This window comes from Podarcis raffonei, chromosome 9, assembly GCF_027172205.1.
Source record: "Podarcis raffonei isolate rPodRaf1 chromosome 9, rPodRaf1.pri, whole genome shotgun sequence".
Lineage (NCBI taxonomy): Eukaryota > Metazoa > Chordata > Lepidosauria > Squamata > Lacertidae > Podarcis > Podarcis raffonei.
The window spans coordinates 19,988,397-20,014,982 of record NC_070610.1 but is presented as its reverse complement, the minus strand read 5'-3'; the positions used below and the strand labels follow the sequence as shown (position 1 = coordinate 20,014,982).

The 26,586-nt window shown below is 42.8% G+C and overlaps 1 long non-coding RNA gene across 1 annotated transcript in view; it reads left to right on the top strand.

The window, feature by feature from the left end:
• LOC128420989 (uncharacterized) overlaps positions 1 to 21,474 on the top strand; it is a 29,737-nt gene extending 8,263 nt beyond the window's left edge. The window contains exon 2 of the long non-coding RNA XR_008332196.1: positions 20,923 to 21,474. This is a non-coding gene — a long non-coding RNA (uncharacterized LOC128420989). The remainder of the gene's footprint in view (positions 1 to 20,922) is intronic.
• The last annotated feature ends 5,112 nt before the right edge of the window (positions 21,475 to 26,586 follow it).

Genomic DNA, 26,586 nt, shown 5'->3' with positions numbered 1-26,586 from the left:
ATTCTAACCAAGTTCTACACTCTTGTCTGCATCACTTGATAGGTGTATGGATTTTTCTAAAAGTATTTTTGGCTTTGGCACCTCTTAGGATGATATATTTTTCACACAGGCCACATTTGTTGTTTAGTCGTGTCCAACTCTTCATGACCCCATGGACCAGAGCACTCCTGTCTTCCACTGCCTACCACAGTTTGGTCAGACTCATGTTGGTAGCTTCGAGAACACTGTCCAGCCATCTCGTCCTCTTTGTATCCATATGTTTTCTCTAAACACTTGTGTGGGATTTATATCTGGGGAAAGTTGTGGAAGAAATGGGTTAAATTTCACCTTCTCCAGTGCAGTGGTCCCAATACAATGTAGGGGTTCCAACAGCTGTTTTAGAGGAAATATTATATATAAAAAAACCAAGAGAATATCCTAGATCATCCAGGCTGGTTCTTATAAACAGAATGCCTATATGGCAGCATCCTGATATCCATTTGGGCGCTATATTGTGACGTGCACTCCAGTGGTGAGAGATTTCATGGGTGCATTGTCAATCACAATGTGTAGATCACTGCCAGTTTTTTTTAATACTGGGAGTAGATCGCAGTCTCTCGGGAGTTGGACGGGCCTGCTATAAAACAACAACAAGCAGTTGTGTAGCCTCATGACATGTGAATAATCCCCTGGCAACCGTATGGCTCAGCAAGAGGAATCAGCATTTTGAAAGTGCTGCTTCATACAACGAAGAAAACTCCTCACAGTTCCATCATTCACACAGCACATCTTTGTTGTTTGAAGGGCGCATGCCTATCTGAAAAGATATGCTAAGCACATCTCCAGAAGCTGAAACGGGCCAGAGCTTTTGGGCATATGGTGTTTACCATGATTGCTCCAGATTGTGGCTTTGGATATTCTGAACAAGTGTGGGGAGAGGAAACACATCCCATATGTGCTGCCTTTGCCTCTAGTTGTTAAGAATATTCACAGCCACTCAAAAGTTGCAACTCTAAACATGCTTCAGTTGGATTTAGTATCAAGCAAACATGGATATTCATAGTATTTAATAGGAAACCTCTGCAACCAGGCAACTGTTTTTGTCGTCTGTTGGAGCCTGTTTTATTGGTTAAGTTAATAAATTATTTTCCTTCTTTCTGTAATACTTAAACTATTAGGAGAAATACACGGGACCTCTTCAACACACACAAGATCCAGTGCTTCATGCTGAAAGCACTGATCTAAGCAACAGTGAAGCGTTTTAGTTTATGTGCCTCCTCATTCTTGGAATTCAACAGAAATTCCTCCATTTCTGGCAAGGCAGTTCCAAAAAAGGTTTGTCTTATAAACATGCTTGAGTTTTGAAAACACATACGGTATATTAAATCATACTTAGAGCCAAGCTTTTGCCTTCTGATTAAGGCTGACAATTTTCAGTTCTTTCTGTAGGGTAAGAAAGTTCCCCACTTATGATTTAATTTTTGTATATCTAGTTTTCCTTTTCTCTTTTGAGATGCTGCTGTATTTTTCACTCCATAAGATGCACTTTTTTCCTCCTAAAAGGTAAAGGGATATGTGAGTGCGTCTGATGGAGCGAATGGCGCTGCGCAGAGAGGGAGAGCTGCGCAACGCCTGTTCAGCAAAGCAGGAGGAGGAACAGAAGGAGACCATTCTGTTCCTCCTCCCGCTTCGCTGAAGTGCGCTGTGCAGCTCTCCCTCTCTTTGCAGCACCTCTCCTGCGAAGGAGAAGTGCTGAGCAGAGAAGGAGAACTGTGCAGCGCCCCTTCAGCGACACGCCTGTCCTGGCTTCTGCTTTAGCCACGTGCAGCCTCTTCGGGCAGGGGGAGCCTTCATTCCGCTGCCCTGAAGAGGCTTGGCACGGTTATCCCAGAAGCCAGAACAGCCACACGGTATCCCAGAAGCCAGATCCCTCTTGCTGTTCTGGCTTCTGGGATTCAGAATAATTTTTTCTTGTTTTCCTCCTCCCAAACCTAGGTGCGCCTTATGGTCTGGTGCGTCTTATGGCTCAAAAAATACGGTATATAAAATCACTGCAGTTTTGAGTGCTGCATTAAAGCATAATAAAATAAAAATCATGATTTTCTGCTGTTGCTGCCACAACAGCAGCAAGAATACTTATTGCAAAGTACTGGAAGACGCAAGATCTACCCACCAGGGAAGAATGGCAGATGAAACTGATGGACTACATAGAAATGGCGGAAATGACTGGCAGAATCCGAGACCAGGGAGAAGAGTCGATGGAAGAAGACTGGAAAAAAATTAAAGTATATTTAAAAAAACACTGTAAAATTAATGAATGTTAGAAAGATGCTGGAATGGATTTACATGGTCTTAGCAGAAAGGTTATAAAGAATTAAGTAAAAATGGATTGTTAATGGGTTAAAGTGTAAAATTTAAGGTTAAATTGCGTTAAGATAAATTAAGGAACAAAATTTGAGAAAGAGGGAAAGGACTTGCTGAAACAATTATGAAATAGAATACAAAAAGGGAGGCGTGAGGAAGTCAAGGAAATAAGTAAATGAAAGATAAAGATATGAAAATACTGGATGTTAGTGTTTTTAAATGTTATTGTTTAGTTGTATTGTTTTTGGGTTTCTTTTTTTTCTTTTTCTTTTTTCTTTTTAGTATTGTATTTTCCTTTATTGTTGAAGTATTGTAATCTTTTTTATTATTATTGTCTGTTTTTCTTTTTTCTGTAATTGTTAAACTTTAATAAATATCTTTAAAAAAATAAAAATCATGATTTTCTTTTTGCAACATGTACACTTATTATTTAATAACTGTATTGCTTCTCAGCTTCCCCCTTTCAGCTCTGCCCACTGGAATGTAGAATCTCTGATCCAATTAATTTTGCAAACTTCTGTGCCATCTTGAAGAGGCTCCTTGGTTTCAAGTCAGTGTTCCAAGTGCATAGATTGGCTTCTGACTACTTTGTATGTACGGGAGGGTTCAGAGTTTGATGGATTTCCCAGTTGGAAAGCAATGACTAAAATATGTCAGTCGTGACCAGGGGGAATTTCAAGACTTCCCACTTTAGAAGGAGGAGGTACTTTATCTGAGAGCAAGCCCCGTACCAGCAGTCGGCCAGGCCAGCTACTGGCAGCTCAGAAGGCCCCTTGTCAGCTTGACCTGACTGCATTGGCCTTGCTGCAGCCCTCACTCCAGGGTGGCTGTTTTAGCAGTGAGCACATGGTGGTGCCACTGTTGAAAAGGAGCGAACCTCTGTAGTGGCCGACTGCCTGTCTAATTTGCCCAACATACAATGTCCTGGTCTGTCTCAAAAGACAATGGAGTGCACCTATGGGAATGAAGTCAAACCACTGGAGAATCACAGCGCCTGCTGTGGCTGCAGAGGCTGATCCATCTATAGATCTATAGTCGGGGTTCAGCTATAGACAGAAATATGTGTTGCTGCTGTTAAAGAAACAAAAGAAGATAAACAGCAGCCACTGTGTGAGAGAGGTGGCGAGACAGTCCCATGCCAAGGACCCCCTGCGGTCTGGCAATGGGAGCTGGAGTCTAGCAATACTTGGAGGACCACAGGTTCCCACCCTGCTCTGTTTGGTCACCACGCTGGTGAGTTCTGTTGGCCTCATATTGACTTCAATAAGTTGTGTTGACTTATTGAACTAGAGCAGTTCAATAAGTGGTACCTATCTGGCTTGCCAGAGTCTTGTCTAGCACTGTGACAGATTAATGAATCCTGACTCTCACAGTCCCATGACACATGCTTCCTACTGCAGCTATGAATGTAATTCCTTATTTTTCTAATGCAGCAATTTGTTTCCTTCCTTTGTAATCTGATTTTTCAATTTCCGCAGAACTATCTTGAAGGGTTAAGAGCATTAATAAAGTTCAAATGTTTTTAATAAAATGGGTGCCTTTAATTATACCCTTTATTTTGCACTAGAAATTATGACTCTAATAAGAAGAGGAACGGTTTGAAAATGAGTGACTCAGGCTCCCTGGTTTTATGGAAGTTTACTAGTTGGTACGTTAAGTCACTGAGGAATAAGGAAACACTAATTATATTGTCTGAGACTGACCGGCCTCATTCTTCAAGCAGCTAACTGAGTTGCTTTGTGCATTTATATTTACAATAATTGGATTCTGAGACTCAGAATAGATGCTTTAATTAAATTGTAGAGTAAGGATGGCTTTTTAAAAATGTTATACAATGTATCACTTTTTCAAATACATGAGGCTTCTACATTTGCCTCCCAATAGTTTTATAGGTCAAAGCCTCGTTTGAAGAAGCTAAATGCCATGCATGAAATGAAGCATGCCCAAACTTCCAAACACTCTTGTCAATTGACTTGATTTCCACATTACACATGCTTCCTTATTTAAAGGGGTATTCGGATTTTCCTCGCCTATTTTAGAATCCCATGAAGGGAGCAGTGCCCTGCTTATTCAGGCTGCCTCTGCATTCCTCTTACTTACCTCTCCGCTGGTGGTGAGTCACTTCCACTTTGAGACTGCTAAACCTGCTGCTCTAAGGATGGGCTAATATCTGGCAGCTCCTTCTCCTTTCCATGGGGGCATAGATCAGGGGTAGGCAACCTAAGGCCTGGGGGCCGGATGCGGCCCAATCACCTTCTCAATCCGGCCTGCGGACAGTCCAGGAATCAGCGTGTTTTTACATGAGTAGAATGTGTCCTTTTATTTAAAATGTATCTCTGGGTTATTTGTGGGGCCTGCCTGGTGTTTTTACATGAGTAGAATATGTAAAAGTAAAGGGACCCCTGACCATTAGGTCCAGTCGTGACCGACTCTAGGGTTGTGGTGCTCATCTCACTTTATTGGCCGAGGGAGCCGGCATACAGCTTCCGGGTCATGTGGCCAGCATAACTAAGCTGCTTCTGGCGAACCAGAGCAGCGCATGGAAACGCCGACCTTCTGATCGAATTCGAACTGCCGACCTTCTGATCGGCAAGTCCTAGGCTCTGTGGCTACAGCGCCACCAGTGTCCTGTAGAATATGTGCTTTTATTTAGCTGGAGCACGATTTCTGTTCTCATCCTGAAGCAAAGTTCTTTACCTGAAGCACTATTTCTGGGTTAGCGGAGTCTGTAACCTGAAGCGTATGTAACCTGAAGCGTATGTAACCCAAGGTACCACTGTGTGTGTGTGTGTGTGTGTGTGTGTGTGTGTGTGTGTGTGCCCACCACGTGGTCTGAGGGACAGTGGACCAGCCCATGGCTGAAAAAGGTTGCTGACCCCTGACATAGATATTTGGGGGAGGGAGGCAAGAGGTAAGATGATACCAATCCCCTTTTCTCATTCCTCTGCCTACAATTGCTGGTAGGAGAGTGTCTGTCACTGTCTTGTGGATTGTAAAACACAGTGGGAACTCAAATACAGAGGCCCCGTCCAGCAATTAGTCATACTCTTTTACATAGTGCATGTGCAAGGTTTTTGTCTCAGAGATCAGATGGGTAGGTTCTTTTTCGCTCTCTCTCGCCTCCTCTCTGCTTCCCCAATCTTATATTGTCTATAATAAAGAATATCTCACATAGAATGTAACAGATCTGTTGAAAAGGTTCTATGAACGGAAAACAGAGACACTGTATGTACTTTTGTAATTCAAGAAAATCTTTAATGAAAACATTTTTTTAAATACTTACACTCTTTAGCACTATGACCTTTCCATGCTAAATGCAAACTGGCAGAAATTGCCCCGGCATATCTGGTTCTCACCCACCCACCCATTTCTGAAATGTCTTGTGCAAACTACCCCTGCCTTCAGGTAACAGCTTTCCATGTTCTCCCAGCAGTGGCAGCCAATTATGTGGAGCAGGGTGAGGAACTAAAGAGTATTCTATAATTGTGTCCCAAGTTATATTATCCATGATGATGGGAGGAACAAGACACACACGGCTGCAGTTTTCAGCAGCAGCCAACCACACATGGAGCATAACATTCAGTTTGGCCCTAGGGCAAATTTAAGGCAATGATGCAAATATAACTTCAAGGCCTATTGGCTGAGAAGTTGCAATACCACGCAGTGCATTATGGGAGGTTATGCTTCTAACAAAGTACAAAATTTTTGCATACAAACTGCTAGCAGCTGAGCACTAAGGAGAAATAACAGGTCAGATAATGCGAGTGAAGTATGGCGTATACCTTCTCGTGCCATTATTAGTAGCAGGTTATGTGACACACTGCTGATTTGCCCCTTTGGAAATCCACTTTACAGCAGATGTTAAAAAGAAAGCCTCTGTGGTGCACACAGAAGCAGCTTTTTACAAAAACAACGCAGTCAATAGCCAAAGTGCTCTGATTCCCAGGAGGGAATTACACAAGAAGTCTTGAATAAGAACATACAGAGCTAGACTGTAATCACTGGAGAGAGAGAGAAAGAAAGAAAGAGAGAGGGAGAAGTGAAAGCTTCTTTGTATGAACTCTTAGCCCAGAGGCACTTAAGGGCTTTCCAACTTTTTCTGTGGCCTGGTTACATTTCACAATTCCTGTGATGTTTAGATGGAGAACACCATGTAAACAGAAGCCACACAGTTCACCTGCTCCAATACAGTAGTTCACACAAAAAGGAAAAAGCAGAGTTTGTCTTGCTCAGAACTCAGAGAGTCTTTGCCAGGGCTGGCCTAAGATATTTTGGTGCCCAAAGCACAGCAACACAGTAACAAATGGCATCCCTCCAAGCCAAGGGACATAAATTACTTTGGTACCTGTGGCCAGTGTTAGAAACTGAGATATGAAAGCCAGGAGCTAAACGGCACCTTAAACCTAGGTTATGGGCGCAACAACGGAATGTCTAGGCACGCTTTTTTCAGAAAAAGAATACAAAGCTGAAAATGAATGAATCGCAGCTAAAATATTATGTTCATTTCCCACATGGTCTGGTCCTTCCCCTGCCCACCCCCCTAATATTCTTAAGAGGGTCTCTTCTCCAGTCTTCAGAGAGTAGCTGGAAGGGGGGAGGCAAAAAAGGTCCTCCTTTCCTTCCACTCTGCAGTTTTAATATGAAATCTTAGGCGCAGTGTTGCGCCCAGAGCTCAGAAACTGCTCGCACTAATGAAATTCCCTGTCACCTAGAACAATGGGAGTTTCGAATAACTGCCTGTGGCAGAAGAATTCCAGAAACACATATGTCTCTTGCTCCCTAGCAGTAAAAATGCACTGATTATTACTGCTTGTGCTGCTATATAACTAACCATTTGTATACACTGATATAGGTGCAACCCAAGCCCCTGGGAAATGTGCACAAATGAAGCAAGCACATGAAATTAAGTAACCACTATCAAAGTAAAAATAATAATAATGAAGTAACCACATGCATCTTTCCCACCCAATCAGCACCTCAGGAACAGCCTGTTAAATCAACTTGCATGGCTGTTTCATTCATATAACATCATGTGATCACATAATGAGATAATGGTCTCCTGAGATGGGTGTCTCTGTGCAATTAAGGGTGCAGTTCATTCAACCATAATAATGTGTGAACATAGGGAGGGGCTTTAACCTCTGTCATTCAAACCAACAGGTCTTCTCTAGGGCATCAAGTGGAAGGCTTTGCCAGCCTTACTACAAGATTCCTTTAAGCAGCAATGCTAGCAATTGACCCAGTCTCCATGGGCTGGATGTGACCAGAAATAGTGAGGAGTTGGTAGGCTGTTCACCCCCTTCTTTCTGCCTTGGATTGGTGTGCCACTTTCCTACTTTCTTCATATAAAACTTTGTTAACACCCTTAATTATTAGTAGTTAGTAGTTAATGAACTTTAGTTTCTTCACCTCTAGTCATCACATACAGCTCCCAAGTTAAAACAGTACAACGCATCATCAGAGATCTACAACCTCTCCTGGACAATGATAGTTCTCTTTCTCAAGCTCTGGGAGGAGGACCTTTCATTGCCTACAGACAGCCACCCAATCTTAAACAACTCCTAACCCACAATAATACTACAACCAGACGTAACAAGGACACTGGCACCAGAGCCTGCAATAAACCCAGATGCCAACTTTGCTGCCACATACACCCGGACAACACCATTACTGGCCCCAACAACATCACACATACCATCTCGGGACTATTTAATTGCTCATCGTCTAACATTGTATATGCCATCATATGCCAACAGTGTCCTTCAGCTCTCTACATTGGACAAACAGGCCAAACCTTACGCCAAAGAATAAACGGACATAAATCGGACATCAAGAATCACAAGACAGAGAAACCAGTAGGAGAACACTTCAATCTCCCAGGACATTCTATACAAGATCTCAAAGTAGCTGTTTTACTACAAAGGAATTTCAGAAATAGACTGGAAAGAGAAGCTGCTGAATTGCAACTCATTACCAAACTTAAAACCATGGAGAGACCTGGTCTGAACAAAGACATTGGATTCTTATCTCATTATACATGACAAAGCCATTTTTCACCTCACCCCTTGCTTTTTCCTGTAAGACCTATTGCAGTCGTTAAGAGTCGTCAACAGGCTCATCACAGCTATCTGCCAATCACCCATTCCCACCACCCTTCTGAGTCATACCCCTCCCCACCTTCTCACTATATAGAGGGATCTGGCAACTTCTGTTTCAGTGTATCTGAAGAAGTGTGCATGCACACGAAAGCTCATACCAAGAACTAACTTAGTTGGTCTTTAAGGTGCTACTGGAAGGGAAATTTTTTTTTGTTTTGACCTTTATCTTAGTTCACTTGTTGAGACCTTGCATAGCCTCACCCACCTCTGGAGGAAGGTGGAAGACAGGGATGCCACCAGCATACTGACAATTCCTCATCCCAAATCACCAGGGCCCAATCTCTCCCAGCACTTTCATGTAGACGTTAAAAAGCATGGTGGGCAGGATTAAACCTTGCATAATAACCCCATAAGGTAAAACAAACCGGGCAGAGCGGCAGTCCCTCAGCACTACTTGTGACCTAGCTGGTCACTCAGATCTCCATGAGTGACACTCCTACTAGTGCTATATGGTCCCAAGGTTTGTCTTATGCCTGCCAAAACCAGGGCTTTTAGTGTGGTGGCACCTGCCCTTTGGAATGAACTTCCAGTGAATGTCAGCCAAGCAGTGGCAGTATTGGTAATAACGTCTTCGCTTAAAATTCATCTGTTCACCTAAACTTTCCTTGAAGGGAGATCTAGCTAGGCTTTCCTTGAGGAAAGATCCAGCTATGATCAATTGATTTTTATTTTATTTTTATTATTTTTTTATTCATTACAAATCAATAGATCTCTGTCGTTGTGCACACCCTGTGGAACACCCTCCCATCAGATGTCAAGGAAATAAACTATCTGACTTTTCGAAGACATCTGAAGGCAGCCCTTTATAGGGAAGCTTTTAATATTTGATGTGTTGGAAGCCACCCAGAGTGGCTGGGGCAACCCAGTCAGGTGGGCGGCATATAAACAAATTGTCATTGTCATTATTTTATCAGTTTTTATTGTTAGTTTTATACTGTTCACCACCATGGTATTTTTTTTTTACTTTATTTTTTTGCTAATGTTGGCTGTGTGTAAATGACTGAAAGTAAACAAACAGGTAGAGACATACACAGAACTTCTAAAGTTCACTGCCTCCAACTCCCATCTCCACTAAGGTATCCAAAACGATGCAATGCTCAGTATTACCGTATTTTTCGCTCCATAGGGCGCACCTGACCATAGGGCGCACCTAGTTTTTAGAGGAGGAAAATACGGGAAAAAATATTCTGAATCAAATGTAGCACTAAACTATTTAAAGCAGCAAAGCAGGTGGCTCCTGTCCGCTTTGCTGCTTTCAATCGAGCCTCAGAGGAGGGTAGGAAGGGGAACCATGGCTTATCTAAGTCCAGTTAATAATGCTGAGTCTGACTTATGGCCATCGAGATTAGCCTGGCCGTCTCAGTGGAAATCTGGGGAGGCTGGGGTGGACTTTCAGTGGTCAAAGTGTGGTTGTGTCTTCCTGCCTGGCATCTATTTCCTGCCGTCTTTCCCCCCTGCACCCTGCTTCGAGGGAAGGAAGCGGAGCCATGGATCCTCTGCTCGCAGCTGCAGTGGATTCCCTCCACTTTGAAGCAGGAAAGTGGGAGAGGAGCTGCTTACACGAGTGTAAGCTGCTCCCTCCCACTTTGCTGCTTCAAAGGGAGCCCAGGAGTAGGGAATCCACTGCAGCCGCAAGCAGTGGAGGATCCATGGTCCCTTTCCTTCCCTCCTCCGTGATTGCTTTGAAGCAGGAAAGTAGGAGAGGAGCTGCTTACACAAGTGTAAGATGCTCCCCTCCCACTTTCCTGCTTCAAAGCAATCACGGAGGAGGGAATCCGCTGCAGCCGTCAGCAGCGGATCATCCATGGTCCCCTTCCTTCCCTCCTCCGTAGTTGCTTTGAAGCAGGAAAGTGGGAGAGGAGCTGCTTACACGAGTGTAAGCTGCTCCCCTCCCACATTGCCGCTTCAAAGGGAGCCCGGGAGGAGGGAATCTGCTGCAGCTTCTCCCGCAGAAGCCGTGCGCTCTTTAACGGGGCTGCGCGGCTTCTCCTGGCTTTTCTGGGAGGTGGGGGGATTCCCCCATCTCGTAGAAAAGCCCGCAGGAGCCGCGCAGCCTTTAAAGAGGGTGCCGCTCTTGGGGGCTTTTCCCCAAGGAGGGAGAAGGGACTGATGCGGCCAGTCAGTCCCTTCTCCCTCCTGGGGAAAAGCCCGCAAAAGCGCACGAAGCTTGTGTGCGGCTCTTGGGGGCTTTTCCCGCCTGCCTCCCCCCTGCATTCGCTCCATAGGACGCACACACATTTTCCCTTGCTTTTTAGGAGGGAAAAAGTGCATCCTATGGTGCGAAAAATATGGTACTTAGTGAATGCTAGTACTCAGAATATTCCATTCTTACACCTATGTAGGCCAAATGTCAAACTGGCTTAAAATGAAAATATCTAGTAGGAGGAAAGGGCAGGTCTGGTGTTTCTGTTTACAATGTCATGCAGTACAATAATATGTAACCTTTTGGTTTAATGTGTCAAATGAAAATTGGATGTAGTAATTTAAACAAGCAAGAATATATCCATATGATTAGCACAGCACTGCCATCTTCATCTTGTTTTAAGAGAATTGACCCCAGTACTTCAAAAACACTTCAAAGGTGACATTTAATTTCTTCCGCCATGCTGAGACAGAGTTTATTCAAATACATTGGAAAAGACTCGAGATGATTGTCAAGCAGGAAAGAAGCCACATTAAATAAATATATATGTAATTCCAAAGCCCACTGTGCTCATCTGTTCTGCTGAGACATCTGTTCTCAAATTATGTTGCTAACAAGCTGTGAGTACAAATAAGACATTTCAGCCTGAAATAACTACCCTATAATTGGCATCCACACTGCTGGGGCTGAACTTGAACATTAAGTTAATTTCTTTTTTTACAAAAAAAAAGATAGCCATATTATTAAAGCCTCTCTGATAAGCCTATAGAAATTATAAACTTTTCTATGGTGTTTGATTGCTGAGAGAAAGACAGTTTCATTTTTAAAACTTATATCTCTTTGCCTTATTATGCATGGCATCTATACCCCACCTTTGAGTGAAAAAAGGCTCCGAGTGGTTTGCAAAAATCAGCTTACAATTGTTTTAAAACACAGGTTTATACACACCATGCCCCAAACAGGCATTTTTCAAGCTTGCTATCATCTCATAGCTATTCCCCCCCCCATCTGAGGCAACTGTATAATACACCCAGCCAAATATATTGGGGACCATTCACTGGACACTACTGTGACACAACCTCTGTTTATTGGAAACTGATCTGCATAAAAACATAGCTGATACTGATGAAGGAATAGGTCTTGGCAGCATAAACCTGAACTCAGTGCAAAGATAGGACCCAAACCAATGAATGCAAATTACAAGAAAATGAATTTAGACTAAAAGTTAAGAATCCACCCCCCGCCCAATCTTCCAGAAGCTGTTCAACAGTGGAACAGAGCAGACCTTGTTGGAAGACGATGTACGGTCCTTCATTAGATGTCAGGGACCGTGCTAAGGAGGGCTGCACTGAGGAGGATATGGTGGGAGCCTCCCCCTCCCCCTGATCCTGAATCTTCCCAGGAGCAGGAAGACAGTATAGATTTGGAACAGTGGTTTGCAGAGGGGCATAGTTCAGAAGGCAGAAGCTGGGAAATTCTGGATGGGGAACAGCTAGGAGAAGAAACACTGGAAGAGAGAGGGTTAACAGATTCACGGTCTCTGGACAGCATTCCTCCGCTCAGCCCAAGGTCAAGAAGAGCTCAGAAAGTCTCAGAAGAGAAAGCACAGAGGGTACAAACTCAGATTACAAGACGTAGGAGTGACGTAGATTAATAGGGACGGAAGGGGGTGTGATCCTTAATTGGGAGCACCTCCATTTCTAAAAAATGTGTTCTTTGTTCTCTCACTGTGATTATTAAAGTTTCTAACTGGTAAGACATTCCTTTCTTTGATCTTCTTATCTACTGCCACAGGGGCAGAGGTGGGGGAGGAAGCTGATTCGCCGAAGCCTGACATTAGAGATTTTAAAGCAGGTTTTGGGATGGCCACCTATCTGAATTGCTGCAGAAATAGATCTCCTATATCAGCCAGGAGGTGGTGGTGGACTTCCCACACTATTATTCTGTTTACCAGCAATCCAACTAACAAAGGAATGATTAGCCAGCAGCTGTAGCATTATGTATCATCGCTTCATATTTGAATTCTCCTAGGATTTGCACCTTAAAAAAAAAATATTCTGGTTATTGTCAATGTTTTAATGTTGACGTTTTATTAGGCTTTTAATATTTTGTTGAGAGCTGCCCAGGCTGGCTGGGGCAATCCAGTTAGATGGGTGGCATATTATTATTATTATTATTATTATTATTATTATTATTATTATTGGCTCAGGTCACCAAGTGCCACTAGCCTCCAAAGAATTTAATACACCAGGTAGGCCATACTGCTGATGGCATCAAACATAAGAGTCTGTTCTAGCTGCAAAAAATTCAGTAATCTTCCATGCTGAGCCTTTTGAAACTTAACAACACTGTGCTGCTGCTACTTGTATCTCTATCAGAGCTGGCAACCTTTCAGGCACCAAATCACAAGAAAATACTACCTCCAATTGATTTGTTTACTTAAGATGTTCTTGGCTCCTGTCACCATAAGCCACACGGTACTTAAAAGCAGCCACATTTAAATAAGTTTCTAGGCACCAAAGCCCTCCAATCTGGACACTTCTGAAGCCTGATGATTAAGTGCCAAACCATTATTGTTCCAACATGTCCTCACAGATGCAAACTTTGGATAGGAGCCTCCCTTAATTCTTGGCAACAGAATTATGGGTTTACGCAGCTTTGCTCATCATGGCCAGTGACAAAAAAAAAAAAAAAAAAAAGATTCCGCAAAAAAAAAAAATCCCAGCAGAAATGCTTTTCCAATTTCATAAGTTCATTAGTAATGATGAATGGATGCCCATTGCAAATACAACACTGGCAATCATGGCAATTTCAAAGATTCTAGCTTTGCTTGCTAAATCCAAGTACAATATCCTGTAGTTAAGGCAGGTGACAAAACAAGCTCCTGCCAGGGGGGCCACTAGGTGGCGCATCGGAAGATGGCTGACAATAACATCTCTCCGACCCACACGAGGTAATTTGGAGGCTATGATGGGGGTAATTAGCCTCCTTAACCCCCCCAGGATTGTGGGGGGGACGGCCCTTGCCTGCTGCGCCCTATACCACCCCCAAATTTGTGGGGGTGGGGGCACTAGGCACAAAGCCCTCCTGTGGGATTCCGGCACTCCTGGACGCCGTCCCTGATTCGCGCCGCTAGTTGCAAGGATCCTCAAAAGAAACAATTTGGACGAGATAAATTGCACATGCTTCGAGGAAAAAGGGGAGTAAAGACTGCTGACAGAAGAGATCTCTGATAACAAGACAAGAATAAAATATGAGAAGATACGTCAAGATACGGTACGACAAATGACTGAGGGGGGAGGGGGGAAAAAACCTGCCTTCCTTTTTTTTATGTGATTTAACAAGAATCCCCTCCCCTAATGAGTCAGAAATCAAGGACTTAAGCTGTGGATTTAAGGCTGTGTGGAGATAAACTTTCGATCCAAAGCAATGTTTCAAGACGAAGCTGGAAAGCTAAGAGTTTTGGAATGACGCAGTTAAAAATGCCGTCGCCATTTTGGGAGGCATTGTTGGAGCTCTTGGGTCTGGGAGGAGAAAGAGAGAAATAGAGTTGTTTACATATCGTGGATCAACTCCTCGGTGGGACTTAAGAGCGACAAATGCCAAAATTTATGATGGAAAGAGTGATGCTATCTACGAAGGAGATATATGGAAACCATCTGGACTTAGTGGAGGAACGGGAAATCCACACAGGATTATTATACTTGCTATCGGCTTAAGGAGACTAACAGAAGAGAGTAAAGGAAAAAGAGAAATTATATGAACAAGATATGATGTGGAAACACCAAGATAAGACTGGATAGAATTATGAACTTTGTCTGGACTGATTGGGACTGATTTGGACATTAACGCAGTAATAAGAAGATGATCTGAATCCCCCTTCGGATCTTGAAGTATGGGTTCCCCCAACAAAATTTAAAAATTTGGCTTTGTAATTTGGAATTTATGCGATGTGATTTAATTTGATGTGATTGGCCAGTTAATAAAAATTATTAAAAACAAAACAAAACAAAACAAGCTTCTGCCATCCTATGTCATATATGAGCAAGTTTGCTTGTTTTTCCTTGCAGAATTCATTCTTAAAGGTAAAGAAATGTGTTGTGGGAAAGGTGGATTATGCTCTTTTAATGTTACTTTTCTCTTTGGTCCTTTTGTAAGTAATAGCTCGATGATGCTCAAGTTCATGCAACCTATAGCAGGGCTGGCTAACCTATTGCTCTCCAGATATTCTTGGACTTCAGCTCCCATCATCTCTGACTGTTGGCCATGCTGGCTGATGCTGATGGGAGTTTGAGTCCAACATTATCTGGAAAGCCATCCCTGCTCTATAACATTGAAGCCCTCGCTGCTAAACCATGCCACATTTACCACAGAGTCTGATCATTCATTCATGAGGGAATTGGTTTGTTGGCAAAATACACTTCAGGCTCCTTGCCCAATGCGCAGATAATCAGAAGACCTGTTCTTTCAGGTAACAAAACTGCTAGCAATCTTTTATGCAAATGTTTCTCCTCAGCTGATAGCTGATGCTGAGCTCTCCTGTGTTGGGGATAGTACTAGCAGATGCTGCAACGCAACAAAAGGTCCCTTGACACTAACAAAACAAGCCAATGCTGCCTCTGAAGCACAGAATTCGATTTCTTCCCATCTGTTTCTTCCCTTGTAATAATAGTCTGAGTTACAAGTCTCAACAGATCTGTCCCTTTCACAGGGCTGAAAAGGCAAGATCAAATTACATGCTGCTGACAAAGTCAAAGGTCTTTTCCTTTGAAAGAGATGCAGCACGAGACTAATATGGTTTGTCCGTGGACTGGGAGCTTTGAGCAAAGCCATCTGATGCATTTTAAAACCCACCTATAGCTGTTCTCATGAAAAAAATGTAATGTTGCCTCGCATTTGTAGGCTGCAAATCGTGTAGGCTGGATCAAAATCTCCCCCCCCCAAAAAAATATTATCTTCCTGTTAAAACAGGGCCCAATTTTCTCATGCTTTTATTTTCTTTGGCATTTTTGTGAGGGGGGTTTCCACTTATTTTACAGGGTCTCACCTGGAAGTGCAGCTAGTATGAATCTGTGGAAAGAGCCACTCAGCCACTTCCCATTGACCCCACTTTGTTGAAGGCTGTGATGCGGTGTCACTCCCAATACATTCTGTGAAGCGCGGTTGGTGGTGAAATAAATAAATTAAGGTCATATATATATATATATATATATATATATATATATATATATGAGAAATATTCATAAATGCACCAACCAAGCACGTACATCAATAAATAAACCACATGTCTGAAACCCCACAGAAAGTCCTGAAACCATTTTGTCCCTCCCAAATTGACCTCAAACATGGAAAAGCCTCCCCATTGTCTCCTCCTTCACAAATCCTGTCTTAAGAGTATGTCTGTGTATGAATAGGGTGAGCCTGTGACCTGGCCAGGAACTAAGTATTTGTCATTACAAAAGACTGGCCAGACTCCCCAGGGTATCCAATCAAGTGACCATTAACAGGTCTGCCAGACAGGAGATAAACAACGAACTCAGATTTCTGTTATAGACCGCCCTTTCTGTGATGTAGGTATGATGTATCTGGGGGGTGGTTTTGAACTACACCCCTTCTGTGATGTATGTATGATGTTTCTGGGGGTAGTCTTGGACTCCAGGGCGGGCAATTTAAAATGTCTATATAAGGGTGGGCACACCTTTGTTCGGGGTCCTCCTCCTTCTCCTGCGTGTGAAGGGGGCACCCTGTTGCAACAGTTCAATAAAGATCAGGCTTACAAGCTGCTTTGCTTCCCAATATTCTCTGGTTGGCCTCTGTTATTTTCTCCGGCCAATGGAGAACCTACAAAGGACTCCATAAGGGCTCTTGTGTTCCCCATAAGGGAATAAGGGCATATTTTTGTTTATTACAGTGGGAAGCAGGGAGAAAGCCCTGCAGCAATGAAAGTGGCGTGGTCGAGGGAGATACTTCATTTTTACGTTTTAAAAAAGAGAGAGTTAAAAATTGATAGCCCTTGATCACCTTATAGATTATGTAAAAAATAAATAAATAGCAGCTGCCCTTGCAAAAAACATCAGAGTTTTGCCCCTTAAGTTTTCCAACTGCTTTATCTTGCTTGCACTCACCCAACAAATAGTCAAAAAGAAAACATTTTTGATATTTTCAGTGCAGCTCTAAATTGATACAGAAACAGCACAATCCTGTTTCTCAGTTTGCCTGGAGAGCCTTAGGTATTCAACTAAGCCTCCGAACTGTTGGATCTAGGTTCTAGAATATATGCTGGCATTGGGGATCCTATGGCTGGTGCATCAGTAGAGTAATCCCACGACTTGAAAGAGGGATTTGAAAACAGGTGCTATAGAGGGAAGAGCAGCAACATCAAAATACTAAACTCCTTGAGACCCCCCCCCCAAGAGGTGGAATCTTATGATGGCACATTATTGCAGTAAAAGTGGGTTGCATAAGTAGAAACACATACCCCACTGAACACAATGGAGAAGCCAATAACACTGTCCTTCTCTCTGCACAAATGTCATAGATTATCAGATCCTACATAAACTATGCCAGTGTTATGCTTACATTAGCAACCCGCCAGAGTAGCAGGTTCTTTGGTTTGCAATGCCCAGCCAAACTACCCTGTCTAGCAAGTTTCAGTTCATACATCACCACCACAATAACAACAATGAAACACATTTGCAACGGAACTCTCCATGCATTTTAAAAGAAGTGGAAGATGTTTAGAAGAAAATCCTAAAATGATACCCATGCGCTCCAAAACAGTCTAGCAAAACAAGTGCTTGTATTTCTAGCTCTCTTCCCTCTTCTTCTTAGACTGTAGATTAATTGTTTAAAAGCATTAGGAGCACAAATTTCTCAGGAGGTGACGCAGGAGACCTGGCTTTCCTTACATGTGGTTTCTACTTAATAATGTTTATTTTAACCAACTATTTAGGAAGCTGTGTTAGTGGCAGTCCTAATAACAGTTTCTTGCCTCAGACTGTCACCACCACATTGCACTTGTATACTTAACAATAAAATTAAAACTATGGAACTATATGTAGAAGACCATGTATGGGGGCCACCAGGTGGCGCATTGGAAGATGGCCGACAATAACAACTCTCCGACCCATACGAGGTAATTAAGAGGGAAGTATGCAGTCTTCCTACCCTGCCCCAAGGAGATGGGGGGGCTGCCTTGCCAGCGGTGTCCACAACGCACCCCCGGATTCGAGAGAAGGCACGAGCCCTCGATGAGGTTGGCTCTTCCTGACGCCAGTTCCAAACAGCGTGTGCTGGTTCGCTTTAGCTCGGAATTATAATTGGAAAGAAGCTAAAGCACATACATCAAGCAACGTTCAGGAGATAAGACTGCTGATTAATGGATCTCTGTGACCAGAGTGACGGATGGATAAATAAATCAAGTGATGAACCACCATTAAGAGACTGGTATGTTTGGAATGAAAAAGAAGGGGGGTGGAGGAAAAAACTTTTCTTTTCTTTGCCTTATGTGATATTAATAACCCTCCACCCCAGAAAGAAGATCGTTGCATTTTATTAATCACAAGCAGGAATTCAAGAACTGTGTGGAGTGGATTATAGTTAAAGAGATGATTGGTAAACAACGAGAACGGAGGAAAATTTTATGACGCAGCTTAAAATGGCGTCTCGCTAAGACAGGCTTGCCTGAGAAAGAAAGACAGGGGGAGGAGAATCAGGACCATCCGAATGTGAATGATGATTGGAATGCGATCTTAACCTGACAGAGCCCTCCTGATATACTTGGCAAGCCTGAGAAAATTAAAGAACAGACTGAAGATAAAATTTTTATGGAGACGTGGAATGGCGGCTGTCCCTAAGTGATATGATCTTTGGGGAGTGCAAAACCCACACAGAGGATGTCTGTCTCTAATCCGCTTGTGAAGATTATCAGAGATCGCAAAGACAGGAATATATGATAACAACAAGAAGATGAAGAAAGTAATAAAGGACTATCTGGATTGAACTGGATAGAACTGTTTAATTAAAGCAGCAATATAAGTGATGTTTGGACCCGTTCAGAGCTTGATGTATGGGTACCCCCAACAAAATTTAAAATTTGGCTGTATAATTTGGAACTAATGTGATTTGGATAATGTGATGTGATTGGCCTGTTAATAAAAATTATTTTTTTAAAAAAAGAAGACCATGTATGGTGTGTTAAGTGTGTTGCAACTTGTTAAGTCAATGGGCTTCCTTAGCACCATGCTTGATTGTGAGCCATACTTACTAGACCCAACACATATTTCATGTATACATTGCTAATATCAGTCACGGCAAATTCTAGGAGCTGTTCATGGAAGAATAGGCCCCTGTTAAGCCTAATGCAAGTACGGTAGTTTTTATAGATGCTTTATTCATAGAAGGCCTTAAGCCTTCTGTAATAGCTTCCCTCTTATATTGTGTTGGATTCTTTCCAGTCCCCTGTTAGCAAAACCACACAAAACAATGAATGATCTGAATGAAGGAAAGAAAGAGAAGGAAGGGGAAATGAGCACAGGACCCTGCCGTAGCTATAGTAATTGAAAGCAAGAGCTTCATTTCTGAAAAGTTAGAAGAATTCTTAAAAAAAAAAATCGTTCACAACAGCTCTCCATTACAGACAGTTGCTAAGGCAACTGCTGCTTTCAGATTTATTATGCTCTCCAAAACCTATCCAGTATAATATTACAAGCCCCATAGGTGGTAAGCTGCTACATAGCAAGATTCCGTTTTGTCCGATGATCATTATTTAATTGGCTCACATGAGAATAGGAGCATCAACCTGAAGTCCAGTGAGATTTGTTTCTTTCTTTTTCCTATAGAAGAGTTAAGCGCCGGCCTAGGCAGTTTTTTACAGTATAGTAAGGTACTATATATCGAGTTCCCTAAGGAAACTTCTGTGTACACTTAGAACTGCTGGTTTATTTTTAAGAGGGAGGAGTATTTTCATGCAAATAACCAAAGACTGAAGAGAGACCAAGTATTCATCCAAATGATTGTAAAAATTATTCCAATATGTCAATGTGTAGAGCAGGGCTTCCCAAACTTGAGTCTCCAGCTGTTTTTGGACTACAACTCCCATCATTCCTAGCTATCAGGACCAGTGGTCAAGGATGATGGGAACTGCAATCCAAAAACAGCAGGAGACTCAAGTTTGGGAAACCCTGGTGTAGAGTATAAAATCATCCAAGATTCCATTTAATGATGTACTAATGTTCATGTGAGCCATTTAACGCGGGTGGCGCTGTGGGTTAAGCCACAGAGCCTAGGACTTGCTGATCAGAAGGTCAGTGGTTCGAATCCCTGCGATGGGGTGAGCTCCTATTGCTTGGTCCCTGCTCCTGCCAATCTAGCAGTTCGAAAGCATGAAGTGCAAGTAGATAAATAGGTACCGCTCCAGCGGGAAGGTAAACAGCGTTTCCGTGCGCTGCTCTGGTTCACCAGAAGCAGCTTAGTCATGCTGGCCACATGACCCGGAAGCTGTCTGTGGGCAAACGCCGGCTCCCTCGGCCTATAGAGCGAGATGAGCACCGCAACCCCAGAGTCGGTCACGACTGGACCTAATGGTCAGGGGTCCTTTTACCTTTAATGTTCATGTGATGATACCTCAAAGTGGAGTATTGATACAGGTAGCCATGTTGGTCTACCACAGTTGAAACAAAATTTTAAAATTCCTTCCAGTAGCACCTTAGAGACCAACTAAGTTTGTTATTGGTATGAGCTTTCGTGTGCATGCACACGAAAGCTCATACCAATAACAAACTTAGTTGGTCTCTAAGGTGCTACTGGAAGGAATTTTATTTTTTTATGGAGTATTGATGTGATTCTATCTCAGGCAGAATAACAGTGCAGCTTGCCTGGGATTGCTTGCTACTCCACCTCATCCTGACTCACTTCTTTGCCTTCGATAGCATTCTGACATGAAAATATTTAGCAGCTTTCCCCAAATCCCACCATATACCCAAACCCAGAAGCGCTTAATTCCTGCAGATGACTGCACTGCTAACAGCACAGCACCAGGGCCTAGTGTTTTGGTTTTTTGAAAAGTTGGGAAAGCTACACATAATGCAAAACTGATGTCCTCAGCATGGTGCTCAAATGCACAATGGCACCCATGAGGCTGCTGTATTCCTCTTTGGGATGGGGGAGCCATTGAGGTGATGGCTTACAATATACTTAGGGGAGGGCTGAGGACAGAGTCAGTGCCTGTGGATTGTGTGCAACTTGTTTCAACAGGATTGCTCATCTCTTCCATTCTAGAAAGAAGAGTGATGAAGTTGATTCCACTGTCTGGACTTCTGCCAATCACATGACAAACACTAGTGATTGACTGGCTTCTTCCTTTCCCAGTATCTTGGCTGGATGACAGCGTGGTTTAACATTTTTATATACACCAACCAATAATGGAGCACAAAGGCAGTCAGGAGGCCACAGACTGGGGAATTGGTTGCCACCAGGAGCTGCAAAAGAGGTGAGAGGTTTGGGACAACAGGGGATGGCATCTATGAGGGCTCTGCAAGCTTCAGATATCCAAACTCAGGCTAAGTATCAAAAGGCTGGTCCAGCATTCCAGCTGGTGGTTACAGTAGCCTTGGACTCAGCAGGCTCCTTCTCCTCTTGCCTTAAGATAAATTCACATGTGCTTTTTGGAGTTTATGATCATTTGGGCAGTGCATCAAGAGACATAGTGATGGTCGTTACTTGAGATGGCAATGTAAAAGGTTTTAAAATATTCATGGAGGATTGGACCATCAATAAGTTCTTAACCATGGTATCTACATTTATAAATATTAAATAATAATAACCAACAAATCTCAGCATGTACCTCTCTCAGTTTAAAACCTTGTAGCACCGTAAAGGTAAAGGGACCCCTGACCATTAGGTCCAGTCGTGAACGACTCTGGGGCTGCGGCGTACAGCTTCTGGGTCATGTGGCCAGCATGACTAAGCCGCTTCTGGTGAACCAGAGCAGCGCACGGAAACGCCGTTTACCTTCCCGCCAGAGTGGTTCCTATTTATCTGCTTGCACTTCGTGCTTTCAAACTGCTAGGTGGGCAGGAGCAGGGACCGAGCAACGGGAACTCACCCCATCACGGGGATTCGAACCACCGACCTTTAACCCACAGTGCCACCCACATCCCTCAAGCACCTTAAAGGCAAACCCTTTTATTGGGACAGAAATGGATTCTAGCCCACAAATTTTATGTTGTGGAACTTTGTTGATCTTCAAGCAACTACGAGGTTCTTTTGTTATTTTTGCTGCAACAGACTGGCCTCCCCACAGCGTACATTTATAGCACATGGGGTCCCCAAAGAATCCTAGGAGCTGAAGTTCGTTAAGTCTGCTGATAATTGTGGGGGCTGATCTACAGTTCCCAGCATTCTTTGCGGGAAGCCATTACTGTTACTAAGTGCTATAAATGTGCGCGGGGGATGTTGAGAATAAACAACCACAGAAAGACCACTCCCTCCATGCTGTTCTTGTGAGCTTCCAGAGGTATTTATCCTCCTGTTGGACTGAGCAAATCTTGCTAGCGGTGGAGCAGGGCAGATGCTTTGTTCTTCACTATACTGCCAATTGCATGTCCGAATGAGTAAAATGTACCCAATTCTGGCAGTGCTTAAGAGCATAGAGAGAGACTGCTGAATAGCTCATCTGGTCCAGCACCCTGTTCTTACAACCAGATGCCTGTGGGAAGCCGGGAAGCAAGACATGAGCACAACATCACTCTGCCTGCCTGCAATTCCTAGTATTCAGAAGCATACGCTTCTTTGGATGCCCTGCCAGTGAAAGGTCATGGCAACATTTCTAGATTTTCTCTTCTATCTCTCACTTTTTATACATTTGTGAGTCACACGAAAGCCAAAAGAATGTAAGTAGGTGAGTTTGGCTTAACTGCATGGGGATGACAATGTCTAACCTTTAGTCCTCCTTTTTATATCACTGAGGACAAAAACAAAAAGAAGCCAGTCAGACAAACCAAAAGTGATTGTCCATTACAGTTTTCCATTACAGTGGTACCTAGGTTCCCAAACTTTTTTTTATTATTCATTTTTATTTTTCTTTCATTACATACATCTCAATTTCTTAACGTTCACTATATATTCCTCCCTCCCTCCCCTCCCCTCCAGGCCTTCCCCCAACTTCCGCTTCTGGTTTGTTTCTCTTTTCACCCACTTTGCTATCTTCTAACAGAAAAAGTTATTAATAACATAACCAAACTTAATCCTGTTCCAAAACCAAAGCGTTCTAAAACCAAGGCATGTTTCCCCATAGAAAGTAATGCAAAATGGATTAATCCATTCCAGGCTTTTAAAAACATTCCCTAAATCAGCAATTTAACATGAATTTAACTATCTAACGAGACCATTGATCCATAAAATGAAAGCAATAATGTACTGTACTATAAAATAAATAAGACAGTATTGTAGATGATAAAAAAAAATTAAAAAAAATTCTTACATGCACTGATGATAGTCATTGTTTGGATGGGGGGCTTTTATCCATCAGTCAGTAGCTGAACTGGGTTCCACACAGTCACAAAAACAAAGTCACAAGCCACAGTAACAAGTCAGTCCCATAAAACAAAGAACAAGTCACAGTCAAAACAAAAACAAAAAAGCCACACAAACCAAAATGCAAAAACAAAAGCTCCAAATATCACCTCTGTGGTGCATGGGTGCTAGGACTCAACAGCCGACAGACTCAACAGGAAGCCTCTGATTAGAGCAGGAAACTCAAATTACAAATGGAACACCTTCAACAGGAACACCTTTTGCTTCCAAGGCAAAGTTCACAAACCGGAACATCTACTTCTGGGTTTGCAGCGTTCTATTTCCAAGTTGTTCATAAACTAAGCTGTTCTAAAACCAAGGTACCACTGTAGAAACATTAATGCATCATCCTATATTGGGAAATATGTACTTGCTATATACAGAAGTAAGGATCAGCATGACTTACTCCTGGTAATTATGCCTAAGATTGCAATCTTAGTTTTATTTATAGACCATCCTGACCCAAGAATTTAGAGCAGTCAGCAACTATTTCATATAAAATCAGGAGGATACTAGACATAAAATCAAACACACAGAACTTCTGACAAGTTTAATGTGGGGTGGAGGGAGGGAAATACTGGGTTTATGCATTATACGGGAGGGAAATACTAGGTTTATGCATTATACGTCCTCTTCCAGAACTATCTGGCTCTCCTTCGACGTCTAAACCACTCCACCAATTTCTTTCAGTTATCCACAGCATGCAGTCAATATTTAGCTTAGCTTTACATAAGGTTTGTTCATGTTAATCTATTGTTCCATTTCCATTAAGCAATCAGTGGTGTGGTTCAAAGCTCGAAAGGCCATCTGTGGCATCAGCTGAGCATGAGCATGATGGCTAATTCTAGGGTGTTTGCCGTCTCTTATTCCGGTGCAGCTCCATTCAATTTCAGCAGAAGCAAAAAATGGCCCTGTAGATGTGTCCAACACTGTGTTAAGCTACATACTGGACTGCAGTGAGGGCAGGGATCAGGTGAGAGCTCTGTTCCCTGAAAACTCTGTAGCTCAATGTCAGAAAGCAACTCAACTTCTCCCGCATGTTAAGGTGAAACAAAGCAGCACAAAGCGATTGGGTTAATTTGTTGCAATGATGCCGGTCCTCAAGTTGGGGGCTACAAAAATGTTCTTTTAAAGGCCCAGTTTCTCCTAAATTTGAATACAGCAGTTGCCTAAGCTTTGCACTGAGCGACACACAAATTCTGTAGGGTAGCACGATGTCAGGATTTATTTATTTTTTACTTTGCACAAGGCAGCCAGGAGGTAGCTGGACCAGCCTAGCCACTTATTAATCTGTTACTTTGTCAGGCACAGGACACCAAAGAAAGGCAGCCCAGAAAGTTTACTAAAATGACATAATTCAACCCAAGCTAAGCACATTTAAGTGTAGACTTCCGGTCGGCGCCAGCGTCTAATGGCTGCCTCCTGCTGAGCTCCGCTCCAGGAGGCTGCTTCGCGAGTTCGGGTCTGACCGCTACGGCGAAGCGGGGACCCCTAAAATCTCAGGCGCAGAAGCCTGGGAGCAAGGAGGCTCGGTGGGTACCTTAAGCGCCCCCCCTCACTGCAAAGGAGTCTTTTTAAAGGCTCCGGAGCGGCATCGGGGAGCGCGGTACTGAGAGCCGCTACCCAGCCCGCGAAGTGAAGCCGTGCTGCCATTTGACGGAGAGCGTCGATTTCTTCCTGACATTCGGAACGTAATTGGACTATCCGTGAGTAAGAAGGAACAAAATTTTAAAAGTAAACATAGAAATTGGCTGAAAACGGAGAAGGCAAAAAATAAGGAAGTCTGCCTTCCTCGGACTGCATGTAATCAAAGCAACGAAATAGGAGGCTGCAATTTGACAGGAAGCAGCTTTAAAAATTGACGGACTCGAACATTGGACTTAATCCCCCCTTTCAGCAGGCAGGAGCAGGGGGGGAAGACTTTTGATTTATCTTTCCTGCATGGAGAAAGCATAGAAGGGGAAATTTCCGCCGTCTTGAGCCCTTGGGGAGGGCTGCCTGGAAAGTGAGTCACCGGGACTGAGAGCTGTCACTGGAGGTTGTTACAAAGTTACAAAGTTGGTGCTTTGCCCATTTATAACAAGTAAAGACTTTACTGGTGGCAAGTCTGGTACTCTGGAAAGTTACAATTTGCCATTACTTGGATACAATTAACAATTGGTTATTACTTTTGTTGCCTTTGAAAGGAGCTTCTGCTGTTTTGCAATAGGAACTTTGGACTGCTCCCTCTAGAGGCTGCAGGGAAATTGTTATTACCTTTATTGCAAGGAATAGACTTGTGGAATTTTCCAACTGAAAGTAATTCCCGTGGGAACGACCTTGGGATGAGTGGCCCAACAGAAGAGAGAATAATAACAAGAGCTAAGAGTAAAGTTGAACTTAAAAGAAGGGGGTCAATTTCAAATCCAGCTGCAGTTGCTACAACTCCCTCTATGGATACAGTGACAGTGACAAGGGCATTAGTAAAAATAAATGAATCTTTGGAAGCGCTCACAAAGCAGAGCACTGAAAATTCCAAACAGCTGTCTGAGCTGTCAACAAAATTGGATTTAAATACAGAGACAATAAATAAATTAGTTAAAGAAAATGAAATAACTAGAAAAATTGCGGAGGAGGCTAAAACTTCTGCAGAAGAGGCAAAAAATTCTGTAGAAAATGTACAGGAAAAATTGGTACCGGTCAGTAAAAAGCTGGAAGAACATGAGGCGGCCCTCTCTTTAATGGAACTACAGAGAAAAAATAGAATTTTGAGATTGAGATCAATTCCAGAAAATGAAAAAGACAATCTGATAGAATTTCTTACAAAAGAATTTCTGGAATTTTGGCAGGACGATTTGAAAGAAGAGGAATTTAAAATAATAACTGCTTTTAGACTGGGCAGGAGACAAAACAGAAAGAGTCCAAGAGACTGCTTGATAACCCTGAGATCCCAGGAAGAGAGAGATAAGATACTAAACTTACATTTTCAAAGACCCCTTGAGATTGAAGATTTTCGTGTGCAGACTTTTAAAGACATTCCTAAATATATCTTGGAAGTGAGGACCTACTACAAGGATTTGGTCACCCTACTAAGAAAGAACAACATACTATTCAGATGGGAGTTTCCACAAGGCCTGTCTTTCAACTATAAGGGAAAGAAAATTAAGATAAAATCAGTGCAAGACAAAGAACAATTTTTGGCAAGGAACCGGGAGGACCTTTTGAAGGGAACGGTGGAACCTATGGACCTAACAGAAGTACCAGACATTTCGAACCTATCCTTCGGGATCAAAACACCAACAGAAGAAGACTTGCTGGGAGCAGTTGGGGGAGTAACTAAATAAATAACAAGATGTCTCTGCAAATTCTAAGCTGGAATTGTAATGGACT